Source organism: Pezoporus occidentalis, unplaced genomic scaffold (genome assembly GCF_034315485.1).
Source record: "Pezoporus occidentalis ecotype Australia unplaced genomic scaffold, CSIRO_AGI_Poc_V1 ctg41, whole genome shotgun sequence".
NCBI classification, from domain to species: domain Eukaryota; kingdom Metazoa; phylum Chordata; class Aves; order Psittaciformes; family Psittacidae; genus Pezoporus; species Pezoporus occidentalis.
The window spans coordinates 581,637-595,776 of NW_026915736.1; the positions used below are offsets into that span (position 1 = coordinate 581,637).

Below are 14,140 nucleotides of genomic sequence, written 5' to 3' on the forward strand. Positions count from 1 at the left end.
TCTCTATGTATCAGGCCTAAATAGCTTCCTTTCTTTTTTAACACCAGTTTATCTCTACCATAAATTTGGGCATTGTTATATGTGTTCAGTCTGAGAGAGGTATTTAAAATAATTCTAATCAGAAGACTATGTATAGCCCTGGACTTGGCTCTATGTCTGCATTTAAACACTGGGCTCAAAAGTAAGCCTTTATGCAATGCACTTCTTAGGTTATTTAGTCATAATCTCTACTGTGCTATTGCATGAGGACTGTACCAATGTTCTCGCTGAAAATATGTTTTGGCTTTTGCTATTTGATGTCACTTCACAGTACTTAAGTCATATGCACTGTTAAACTAACCTCCTCAATTTTCCTATTGTCAATGGTTTATTCAGTACTCACCACATAGTACTACAAGCTTCACTGAGTTCCAGCACAAGTTTGTTTGTTCCAGGCTTTCATATTACTGCTTCCAACAATGTGTTTTTTAAATTACAGCTTTCTACACTTGTCAGCCTCTATTGTACTGCAGCCAAAAGAATCACAAGAATAATACACACATACTTCTCTACTAGTATGTAAAATTATGCTGTATTCTTTCTAAATTTATCACAGAAACATAACCTGCAAGCATTGCTCTGTAGGCTGAGGGTTTTTCTGGACTGTATAAATCTTGAGTACTCATGGACTGAGTCACACATACCCCTGGAGCTCAATTTCTAACTACATCATAGCACTCCATAATTTAAAATTTGTTCACCTTGCCACGCTGTTCACCTTTGCGACAGTTGTGCAACAGGACCCTGCCAAAGAACTTTCTTTCACATCATTATTTTTACATATTTCCTGAAAAGTTATGATAAAGTTTCAGAACACAGTACAAGTCTATGTTCCTTAAGAGACTATGCTCTTTATTCAAAATCCTGACAAGATCACCACATGGTTGAGAACTACAGAATGACAACACAAAAGGCAAAATAACATATTTCTAACTCAAAAGTAGGAAATAAGGTAAAAAATAAAAGTAAATATGCTACGATGCATCAGAATTTGCTGTAATGACTAAGAGAAGATGAAACAAATACTAAGGAATTAAAAGCTCTATTTTCTCCTTCACAAAGCACACTATCTTACATATTAAAAATAAATGGCAATCTTGTAAATTTAAAAGTCTAATTTATTTAAACTGACAGAGACAATAGACTAGGCCTTATATAAGCAAATTTCCATAAAACTCACTGGAAAGCTTTAACTGCTGTAAAAATGGCACCTAGGCCAAAGGAGGAAGAAAAGCAGTGAGTCTTAGAAGAAGCATGTGCAAAGGAAGAGAATCTTAATTAGGTATCCAAACTCTTCGTACTGCATTTATGATTTTATACAGCTCTGTGGGAGACAGAATTCAGAAAGACAGAGAGGGAGAAAGCATGTATGACAGAGCATGAGATAGTTATCTATTATTAAAGTTCTAAAAAGATCTCAGGATATATCAGAACTGCCTAACACTCTTCTTAAGACTTCTCTGTATAGCACAATATTAGAAAGTAGGGATGTGGAGGTAAATAACCCTTCTGAAGTATTCACTGTTGGCCTGGACCTGTTCCCATGTCGTGGTTTAAACCCAGTCAGGTAAACTGCTCCCGGAGGGATGGAGAGGAGAATCGAAAAGAATGCAACTCCCACGGGTTGAGATAAGAACAGTTTAGTAACTAAGGTATAACACAAATCACTACTGCTACCACCAGTGATAATAATAATCATAAAGGAAATAACAAGGGAAGAAATACGTCATCTCACCACCAGCCGACCGATAACTCGCCCCCCCAGCCCGACCAAGCTCTGACCGATACCTCCTCCAACCCTGCAGACCCCCAGCCCTTCCGGCTAACTCCCAGTCGCATCCTGGGCATGACGTGCTGTGGTATGGAATACCTCTTTGGTCAGTTTGGGTCAGGTGTCCTGTCTCTGCTTCCTCCTGGCTCCCCCTCCTCCCTGGCAGAGCATGAGGCTCACAAAGTCCTTGGCCAAACCAAAACATCGCTTGTTATCAGCTCTGTTCCCGAGCTGAAAGTCAAAACATTGCACTGCACCAGCTACCAAGAAGGGGAAAAATGACTGCTACTGCTGAACCCAGGACATCCCACAAACTTAAATAGCATTAGCATTGAGGTGAGGTCAAGTGCTTTCAAAAATTCAGCTTTAAAGGGTACTTTTGGCTTATTTTTGGAAGGACAGCTTCTGTTTTGGCATATATTTTAGAGACAAAACACTCCACTTGATATTTCATCATGGCCCTCCACTGGTACACAGCAGAATGTAGAAAACAGTTTCTAACACAGTAGCAGTCTACTTATACTTTGATAATTCCTCTTCAGAGATTTTCTTTTACAAAGCATGTTATATAAACATATACAGCCAGTAGACATTTCTCAAGCTGAATAACTGAGAGCTGAGGTAAATCCCGAGGCAGAATGCCATTACAAGTTATTTTGTAGGTGCTTTATTTCTCGAGAGTTGTGCTTGATTGAAACAAAGTAGAAAGCAATCATGGATCCATATATGGATCGAATGCCATATACCGTCCAAATGCCTCTTTGGGTCACATGGGAACTTAGCTCAACCTTAGGCTGCTTTGATCTATGTTTTGATTCAAGGGGCTCCAGGCAGTAATGAGGAAGCAGGAAATTTGGAGGGAATACAGCATGCTCAAGTAGTCCTTCCTTTCACATTCTGCATCTGTGCAGGCTTTCACACTTTCCACACAGTCAAGACTACTTACTCTATGCTATAAATATTTCCCACTATTTGTGTCAGGCAGTCTTGTACCTGTGATTGTATTGCTCCTTGTGCCTAGAAGGACTTACCCTGTAGCTAGCCAGTTCACTACTCACGTTCCCCTTTTTAAAAGGATGTTTCAAATTAGAGCAAAATGTTTTCTATAATCGCACATTTATTCTGCCGTAAATTGCTCTCTTTTGTACTTTACTGAAATTAATAATATTATGGAAAATTAACAAAACTCAGCTAGATAGATCCAACCATGGTTTTGTCCATTTGAAGCCCACATGATCAATGACACAGTTAGAGCCTCGAGCTGCAAAGGCAAAGGACTGGTATCCTAACCCTAAGCATAAGCTCCTCCATTCTCAGAAGTGGAAGTAAAATTATCCAAAGACTTTGATATTTGGCTAGAAGAGATTTTTTGTTCATTATAATTGGACGAGGTCCTTGCTACTTTAACCTAAAGTTCTTTTGAGGAAATTTCATAACCCCATGTCGTGGTTTAAACCCAGTCAGGTAATTCGTTCGCTCACTTCCCCCCCTTTCTTGCCCTCCCCCTGCTCTCGGAGGGATGGAGAGGAGAATCGAAAAGAATGCAACTCCCACAGGTTGAGATAAGAACAGTTTGGTAACTAAGGTATAACACAAATCACTACTGCTACCACCAATAATAACAATGATAAAGGAAATAACAAGGGAAGAGAATACAACACCTCAGCACCAGCTGACCGATAACTCGCCCCCCAAGCCCGACCAAGCTCCGACCGATACCTCCTCCAACCCTGCAGTCTCCCAGCCCTCCCGGCTAACTCCCAGTTACATCCTGGGCATGACGTGCTGTGGTATGGAATACCTCTTTGGTCAGTTTGGGTCAGGTGTCCTGTCTCTGCTTCCCCCTGGCTTCCCCTCCTCCCTGGCAGAGCATGAGGCTCACAAAGTCCTTGGCCAAACCAAAACATCCTTGTTATCAGCTCTGTTCCCGAGCTGAAAGTCAAAACACTGCACTGCACCAGCTACCAAGAAGGAGAAAAATGACTGCTACTACTGAACCCAGGACACCCCATTATTACAGTTCTCATCAAGATTATTAACTGCCCTTGTCCATTATTGCTCTGGTGTCTCCCCCGCCCTGATCTGACTGCTAAACTGTCTTGAAGAACATTCCTGGATAGATGAGTCTTTCTTGCTCAATTTTATCATTTAGCTATCATCCACCTACTGCTCATTAGCTATCTTACAGTTTTTATTTACCTGCATTAGTGTTATATACCTCTATGAATACACACTAGGTAGCAACTGCACTGCAGTATGCTGGGATGTCTCCCTCTCCATTTGCTGTCATTTCTTTTGAATTAATAGCACTGGTTACCACAGGCCAATGTATTAAATCATAAACCATTTTTAAGGGTTAAAAAAAAAATGCTTTGGTAAGGTACCATACAACAAAAGTAGGATGACCATATTTACCTTTGAATTTACTTGCTTATTCTAAAATTAAGTGTCTATGATATTTGAACTACAACATGTAGTATATGCTTCCACTCTCTAGGAATAAAATATACTGCATGGCTCTAAAGAAAATTCTATTAAATAATAAGCATGCATTGCAATAAAATGGAAAATAGAGCTCAATTTGCATTTACTAACTTTTAACATTTGAAAATTTCAGCACAGCAAGTAAAACCAATCTCTCCCCTGTTACAAAGATTTGTAAATGCATTATTTTCTGCATTTTTACAACTAAATTCCCCACACAAATTGGATAACTAGTATAATGTTCATACAGCACAAATGTATCCTCTGCCATCAGGCTCCAAATCATTGTCTTGATCAGTGTAGCCCAGTAGGAAAGACTGTTGTCAAAAGCACGCAACTGTATCACAGCTAGATGCTGATGGATTCATATGCATCACTTATAATGCTTCCTTAATTTTTACTACCTCCATAAAATGTTGCAGACTCTAGTGTTCATTTTAAGAGCACTGCCCAAAATGACTTACGCATTATCTCTCTGATAGAAGAAAGCCATGTTTATGATTTCATTCATTAGAAAACATGGAGTTGCATCCAGTTTTTACCTCTAATAAGATCATGTTTTCCTTGAATTCAAGGTCAGTACCTGTACACCAGTATTTGCTTCTGAATTCAAGCCATCTCAAAAAAATGTTTTCTACAATTCTGTTAATTCCAAGCTCATCTGGAGAAGTTAAACTCTAGGAAAAGAGTGCTCACTAGCATCTAAGCAGAGTGCACACAGCTTGCTTTGAAATAACTTTTGGCAATGCTACACAGGACTCTCTACACTGGCAATCAATGGAATAAAAAAATAGTCCCTGCAGCTATAACAAAGCTGATAGACACTACATACATAAGGTAAATACTACATACACTACATACATTGAGGTAAAGAGAGCATGCACACTCACTTCTATATACACATGTGCAAACATTTTCCCTATTACAGCTCCCTTTTTGCCATGATAATTCTTGATTTTAATTTGATTTTAATTGTTTTTACAGGCACTAACTACCTTACAGTAATCACCAACAAGACAATTTCTACAGATCTATTACATGTTGGGCTGCTGAATGAAAGAATACAAAAAATTATGACATCTAAAAGGCTCTACATCTATTTAGACCTAAGGCAGCTCTCCACAGCTGCACAATAGCTTCTCCTGTTGCCAAGAGAATGACCATAGTGGCTTAGAGTTGCCAGGCTACTTTTGAGAATGGCAGAGCTACCTGTTTTGTCTTCAGCTAACACTGAGGATGTGCACCAGCAATGCCACCCCTCAAGCAGAATACTACTCTGGTATAAGCAACAACAAAATTTAATTTCCCTCCATTATGTTTAAAAGATAACAAGAGTGTTTTGCAAAGTTTCAACTCCTCCAGTTTATTAGGCTATCTTGACACGCTTGTAAGATGGGCTGATGCCAACCTCGTGAAGTTTAACCATGACAAGTGCAAGGTCCTACAACTGGGTCAGAGCAATCCCAGGCACAGCTACAGGTTGGGCAGAGAAGAGAATCAGAGCAGACCTGAGGACAAGCACTTGGGGGTGTTGGTTGATGAGAAAATGAACATGAGCTGGCAGTGTGCGCTCGCAGCCCAGAAAGCCAACCGTATCCTGGGCTGCATCAAAAGGAGCGTGACCAGCAGGACGAAGGAGGTGATCCTGCCCCTCTACTCTGCTCTTGTGAGACCTCACCTGGAGTATTGTGTGCAGTTCTGGTGTCCTCAACATAAAAAGGACATGGAACTGTTGGAACAAGTCCAGAAGAGGGCCACGAGGATGATCAGGGGACTGGAGCACCTCCCGTATGAAGATAAGCTGAGAAAGTTGGGGCTGTTCAGCCTAGAGAAGAGAAGGCTGCGTGGAGACCTCACAGCAGCCTTCCAGTATCTGAAGGGGGCCTATAGGGATGCTGGGGAGGGACTCTTCATTGGGGACTGTAGTGACAGGACAAAGGGTAACGGGTTAAAACTTAAACAGGGGAAGTTTAGATTGGATATAAGGAAGAAGTTCTTTCCTGTTAGGGTGGTGAGGCACTGTAATGGGTTGCCCAGAGAAGCTGTCAACGCTCCATCCCTGGTGGTGTTCAAGGCCAGGCTGGACAGATTCTTGGGTGACATTGTTTAGTGTGAGGTGTCCCTGCCCATGGCAGGGTTGTTGGAACTAGATGATCTTAAGGTCCTTTCCAACCCTAACTATTCTATGATTCTATGATTCTAAGTAAGTTAGATCATTACAGCTGTTCATAGAAAGATATGAACAGGAAAAAACTGAATAATTTTCTCCCTAAGTGTACAAAATTTACAGCCTGTCCTCAAACAGCACTAATAAGGATCCTGCTGACCTTTCTGAGCTTGCAGGGCAATTTCATGTAATTCATGAATCTATTATCTCATGACTTTACTCATAAGCCACAAAAGTAAACCCTCCTAAGAAGTATTCAACTGCATTATCAAAGGGGTCTCAGATTTACCATTAGTAAGCCAGTTATGTCAATGAGTCAGTATTCCACCTCATAAGAACAGTAGAAATTTCCACACACTAAGCACTCTTGCTATTTCTGTGAAACTAATTTTGAGCCAGTCTGTACCCCTTTGATTACAAAGAGCATACTCTATTATTATTCCAGCAGCATAAATTACAACAAATTAGGAACTTTTTGAATTGGACTGTGCCCATGATGCATGTGTTTGCTATTAGTGCTAGGCATGCCGCTTCAAACCTGCTAGAAAGAGGATACAGGTAACAGAGCTTGTTATTCTGCTAAAGTATCCCACTTGCACTGTAGAAATTTTCAGCTGTTTGCTTAATTTCACTTTCTTGCCTTGAACAGAAATGAAAACATCCTGGTCATAGCATTCAGAAGCTCAAACAGCAGATTAAGATAAATCAAAACAGCAGATTAAGATAAATCAGAGTTCAATTCAATATTCAAATAGTCTTATCTATGATTAACATAAATAAGGCTCTCTGCTTCCTAGTGACTGGCGAAGAATGCACGTTCTGTTTTTAATAAAATAAAAATAACAAACAAACAAGAAGAAGAATGCAAGAATGAACATTAGAGGAAGTATTCAGTTTCTCTACAGTCCTTCGGAACAAACCCAAAAAAGCAAAAATGAAAACAAGTCTGTTGGTAAAGAATTTTGGCTACACTGAGAGAATAAAGGTATTTGCAAGTTTTTATTTAGGTCTTCATATCCAGGAAAATAGTAGTAGCTCTGATCAACTGCTCTGACATTTTGGGTCATGGGCCATTATCTGACATGGAAAAAAATGTCAGAAGGTTATTTTTCTATTAATTACTAAAACAGTATGTTTTGCACGTAACCAGCATGTGTTAGGAACATCACTGCAAAGCCCAGAAGCCAGGTACTAGCCTGGAGGCTAGCCCCAGAAGCTAGTACCTCCTTGGTACTAGCATGGAGGATGCTATATAAACACAAAGAAATAAACAAAAACAAAAAGAAAACAAAATCAAAACAAAACAAATCTTCCTTACTCCTAGGCACTTAAAATTCTGAAGATTTCATGCACTGATCCAGTTTTAATCCCTAACAAAGACTGTAGCATAGCTAAAGCAACAGGCTCTTCTGCTGGAGATAAAACATACATAAGACCTTTTCTGTGGTATGTCTAGCAGAAGGTCATAAATTCCCAGCTACCATAAGCTAAGCCAGCAAAGGCACTACTCTGTACAGCTGCGTCATTACTAGAGGTCTGCTGATAGAATACAGTTTGTTCACAATTCGTCAGTGATGTTACTATGGGAACTTTTGTAGTGAGAGCTCCTTATATCTGATCCAAGTTTCAGAAAGACAGGAGTAGGAACAAAGGAAAGAAACTGAAGAAAATCATAGGAAACCGTATCAGCACACTGTGTCCCTATTTACTGTCCTACTGGAGAGTCCCAGTGGTGGAGATGAGGCATTTCCTACAGGCAGTAACCAAACAAAGTTAGCATCACATCACCGATTTACAGTATGGTTCATGTTCTTAACTATTTAGCTGCTACTGAACATTAATTTCACATTTAAAGAAAAGCAGCTTTACCCAACTATAGTGATAAAAGACAAACTTCTGCTAGTCAAAAGATTTGCAAATACTTCTGAAATGCAACTTAAATACACATCTTGGTGCCCTGTTAAATTCAGTGAGTTAAAAACTAAATGACAACAAAGTATACACTTGGCACAACAGCCCACTGCCCTCCTCCCAGTTCTTACTGCTGGCTTGCTACCAGAGAGAACAAATATCACAGAAATAGCAACAGTGACACAGATCTGCTTACCCCATAAATAAAACCAGAAACTGAATGGAGAAACTCATGTAAATGCTTAATATGTATCCTGCTTTCACAAACACCACAAAGCCTGTGTAGATTGTAGCACTAAGTTCTCGCACCAATTTTGTACTATAATGGTAGCTAGGAAAAAGCAGTTATGAAGTCTTCCTTGCCTAAAGCATATCAATATTAACAGAATCACCATTTGTCTCAGGGAAATCAAATGGTACTGGGAGAAACCTACTGAGCCACAGAATGCTTAATATTGATTACAGCTTCTCATGCTAATTTCTGGTTTATTTTCCCATTATTAATGCTGGCAATGAACAGTGCTCAGCCTCTCTCTCTCCTGTGTATTTTTGTTTCAATATACATATCAATTTCCCCTGCAGAGTTACTGTTGTATCTAATGAGCAAACACATGCTATATGACATGTCTTTTTATGCCCTTGATATTACTCCAATTAATTCAGATCACCAATAATATATTTTTAAAGTGCTCACAATTAAAAAGTCATATTAACTTTGTGCAGTATTACAGCACATAATGCAAAAAACCATGTAACATGTATCTGTTCCTGTTGCCTGTCACAAAAGAACCATCCAATTTTTCCTTTCAAATTTTCATTTAGAAAAACCCTCAAAAACTAAATAATGAAGCTTCACTAGATATTACAACAGTATGAGAAAGAATGCAAATACAGCCCAGCTATTTAACTCCAAGCAGAGCACTTAATTGAGGGTAGTAAGTTGGTTCTGCAGACATGCATCCCGAAAATGTCATCTTTTCTAAGACATTTCTGTTTTAAACCAGTCAAGCACGTTGACAGCACTAGGTAATAACAACTCCATACAAAAGCCCTCTAACTAACAATCCACAGTATTTTTAAACTCTGAAGATGAATCACAGTTTCAAATAAATTTCAGATATTTCCTTCTCACAATTTCATATTAAATATTGACTGAATTGTTCCCCACTTCTTTAAGCCATCACAACAGTCAACACTTTTAAGGAAGTTGTTAAAGTGCCAAAATGCGCAGTTCCTTTCGAAACAAAGAATACACAGTCCAATCCTGGATTCACTGGTCATGTCTATTATTTGCATATAATGTGGCCTAGCAGGAGGAGAGGTGCAAAAGGAAACAGTGGTGCACAGAACTTCATGTCCACATTATATCCATTTCACAGCATTTTAATTTCAGATTATCCCTTTTCTCATCCCATGGTCCGAACATTCATTTGACGAAGTGGACTTCTGGAATGCATCCTTAATTTCAGTCTACTCAAAAGGAACTCAGTTTGTGTCTCTATGATCACTTCATGATGTGAACCAAAGCAACCAAAGCACAGTAAGTGGTGATAATCAAATCTGGTTCAAAAGCATCTTCCTGATTTGAAGTAAAGCACAAGATGCACCCACAGAAGTAAATGGAAACTTTGTAATTCCTTTCAGTGAGATAACTTACTTAATAATCTCTCCCTCCTTTTTTAGTTGTTTTTTTTTTTTCTATCTGATCTTTCAGTTTAGGTGTAATAAGACATGAAGAGTAAAAAAGAACGATAAATACAGTAGAATAGTGTGTTAAATAAAGGAAAAGTTTGCTGGTGTGGTTGTTTAGATTGCTTTAATTTACTCTGGCTTTTCTCATTCCCACAGTCATGCACTTTGCACCAAAACAATGGGATAAAGATGGTGATATTTCCATGCCTCTGCTCAGAAGTCCACTTTAGGGTCACACTGCAGTGCCCAAGCTGAAGGCAGTGGGGCTCTAGAGAGGCTAAAAAATCTACTTATATTCAGCTAGTTATACTTATGAGCTTTAACAGAATGTGTCTATGATGGCAAAGGTAACACACATAAATTTCTCAGCTCTTTAGGATCCTTTTGTCCCGTTTTCTCAAAATACCTCCACTCACTGATACAGAGGGGAAAGAAATGTGAATGCATTATATATATATATATATTATATATATATATATATATATATATATTATATATATACTACTGGGCCCTGAATGAACATGAAAATGTAGTTATTGCGGAAGAGGCTGTTTAAAAAAACTCATACCTGGGAATTAGAACACTTATTTTGTATTACGCCTCTCCATAATATCCTGTAGCAGAAGAATCTCCTTTATATATTATACATTTTTCATTTTCTTTCAAACTCTGAACATCATTTATCTTGTGATTTATCATTTACATAGCAATGATTAGGTGATTATGCATACTTATTGTCCACCACAAAGCTAACACATGAAATCCAAACATATATTATAAAGACAGTGTGTACGACACTAAGACACTTAAGCACTAATATACCCATAAAGCAAGTAGCAAAATGCTGAGCAGACAATAAACATAAATCCAAACTTTTAGCATAGTAGTTCCTTACACATTTTTTGTATGAGTTAAATACCATACCCCTCCTACTCTTTACTGAAACCATAGAAACTGCTACCACTTCTTCCAAAGTGAAGCATGACTCCAGCACATCTATCCTTTCAGAAAGCATACTCAGTATAAACTACATTCCCAGCCACCAGGAGGTTTGGGAATAAAAATTGAAGGGAACTGCCACCTTTTTCTTTTGCACAGTCATAAAGTGTTATGACTTTCTGATGCTATAGTCTGCGTAAATTTGCTGTCAGTCTTGCCCCTGTGATATTGCACCTACAGCCTTGGAAATTAGCATGATCTTGTTTTGAATAAATAACAAATGTTTTTCTCAAGAAAGAGGAACTTTTAACAGTGTAAAGACAATACCTAACAAAGCTTACCAAAAGAGTAAACGTCATAGGGAAACAAGAGACTGCGGAAGTACGCATCAAGTGCGTATTATTTGGTGGGGTAAGTAAATGAAATCTGTAAAATCACGAGTTTTGTAGCTTCTCCTCAGCTCTTCTCCAAAATTCTGAGATCTGAGTCAGACTAACTACCTGTTTAGCTCAGTAACCTCTCCATATAACTGTCAAAATAGCAATATTTCTATTGGCTGACCCATATTCTCAGAATCACTTACCTGTATAAAGCTCTTCTCGGTGCATTCTGCATTTGCATCACTGAGAAAGGGTCAGGCATCAAGCACAGCAGAATCTTTGGTATGAGAACTGCTGGACTTGCTGCAGATCTCACTTGATCACCCGTCTTCCCATCCAGAGTGGCTGGGCCTGAGAATAGGAGGGAAAAAAGTGGTGCTTAAAATTATAATCCAAAGACCAGAGGGGTCATGTGCACTACACGGTGTCTCTCTGCAGTCTTAAGATACAGGAATCCTTTGACCCTCAGCTCTACAACTCCCACTTCCCCTTCCGTATGAGAAAGAAAAAGCAAGCCTTTAATTCTGGACTCTCCTCTGTTGCTCAATAGCCACAAGCCATTTGTGGTTCAATAACCACATTCCTTCCTTTGCCATTTACCCATACTGTTCCAACCCATTGTTGCATGGCTACTTTTCCTCTAGGTATTTCCTCTTCTTGAAGCTTCTCTCATTACTATCACACGAGTACTCCCCTGCTGCCCACACTGCCTCTCAAAGCACTACTCCACCTGATACCACAGTTTCTAACTGGCTGCTTGGTCACACGTGGAGTTCCACATCAAGCCTCTTCAACTACTGCTGAGGGGAAAGCATGCACTTCATCACATTCATCCTGGAAGAACCACTGGTGGATCCTGAGAAAAGTGCATGGAAAGTCTGTGAACTTCCCAGCCAAATTCTACTAAAATATTCTGCAATTTCTTATTAGTGCAAAATCAATTAGATTTTGGCCTCACCCCTACAGCAGGCTGGAATTAGACTGCATTTTCTCTTTTCAATCCTCGTACACACCACTCTCATACAAACCACTTCTTCAGGTGGGTGCACCCGGGTACCCATAACCTTGCCTGCAACAACATATGCATATGTAGTTTCTCTGATACATCTGAAACAGCCTTCTTACAATGATAAACAAAATCCCAATTGTATAAAGCATGTCTCCTCTGATTCTCATTTAGTAAATATGCACACATTGATTTGGAAAAATCTCCAGGAACTCGCCAACAAAGTTTAGGTTGACAAGCAGGCATTATTAATGCGGCAGCAAGAGACACAAGGAATAGCTCCTCCTAGCGTGTCTCTCTGAATTGCTAAACAAGCTGTCATTATATAGTCATTATGCATACGTACTCATTAGGTACAACATGCATATTCATGAGGCTGCGTATGTATTACATCATTCTTCCAGAAAGTTTCCCTACATGCATGTAAAAATGTGGTGGTGGTCTCTGGGGGTCATTTACTTCTTCCAACAATCTTTGTCACTTCTGGCAGCCTCTGAAGCACGTGCAGTAGATAATGCTTACACCAGATTAATTGGTTTGGTAGCACTGCAGACATAATCATCCTGTCCTTCTACTTACCAGTGAGTTCAGCTGCAGCCCATCCTGGACGTCTGCTAGTTTCAGATACTCTTTATCTACACATCCTGTTTTTCTTACATTCATTTTTGTATTAAGGTCATAAGGACCTAAAACTATGTCAACTACAATGGTTTATCTTACACAAGTATTCTCATTATGTTCTCCAGCTGCACTTTTTTTCTTCTGTGAAACATGTACCTCAGTTATTTTCCATTGCTACTGTTACAAAGCCATCAAACTTAACGTTACTTAGAACTGAATCTACTTATTTACGAAGGTTTGTATTTCATTTTGTGCCTACTTGTCTCAACATGTGCCAAAGCTTTCCTGTGCAAAAATTAAAACAGCTGAATACGCATGGCAGACAATTGTGCTCCATGTGCAGTATTTCAGCAAATCTGTACCATTTAAACACAGCATTACTGTAAGTACTTTTTTTAGGAAAACAACTTAGGAACGTTAAAAAGTCTCTTTACAGTTTAAGACAGACTTTTTGGACACCTCAGAAGTTGCATTCTTCCTATTTCCTTAAAATTCATGATAGGAACTTGCATTCTTCTAGTGCTTGACACAGAAAAGTTTCATTGAGACTGCCTGAGTTGTAAAGATGCAAATCATGTTTGGGCCTGTTGCTGTTTTGCAGTTTTCTAAACAAAGATACAGTCTAGTTTAGAAAGGAGACACTGTTTATTCTGTGCAGGGTGCTTGATGGAAGTCTCCACAAATCAAGCACACTGATGATCATAACTTGAAGCTATTTACACGAGAAACAAACAAATTGGTGTCCATTGAGAGTTACGCAATTTGTTCATTAATCAGTATTCCACCTCCTATTGTTTTAGAGGTCCCTCTCATCTCTCATGCTAATCAGGCACACATTCTTTCTCTTGATTTAGTGGGTTTCTTGAGTCTGTGGGTCATGCAGCCCCCAGCCAAAATTACCTTTTACCTTATTACTGAACATTTCTTCTGGGTAGTCATCCAAGAGTTGGGGACTGATACTCCTTATTATCAGTTCTGAGTCATCACCCAGAGAAGCTGGATGGATGCCCTTTGCTTAGAGAAGTATTTTGCATGTTACCCCAGTTATCTAAATTATCACTTCAGAACTACTGACTGGATTACCATTGTTTCCCTAAGTGCCACAAGCATCAACTGGAAGAGGAGTAATG

General features: G+C 39.1%; 1 long non-coding RNA gene across 1 annotated transcript in view; it reads right to left on the reverse strand.

The window, feature by feature from the left end:
* LOC134171581 (uncharacterized) overlaps positions 1-12,088 on the reverse strand; it is a 68,957-nt gene extending 56,869 nt beyond the window's left edge. The window contains exons 1-2 of the long non-coding RNA XR_009967663.1: positions 11,999-12,088; positions 11,587-11,734 (exon numbers count right to left, since the gene is read on the reverse strand). This is a non-coding gene — a long non-coding RNA (uncharacterized LOC134171581). The remainder of the gene's footprint in view (positions 1-11,586; positions 11,735-11,998) is intronic.
* Positions 12,089-14,140: the final 2,052 nt, after the last annotated feature.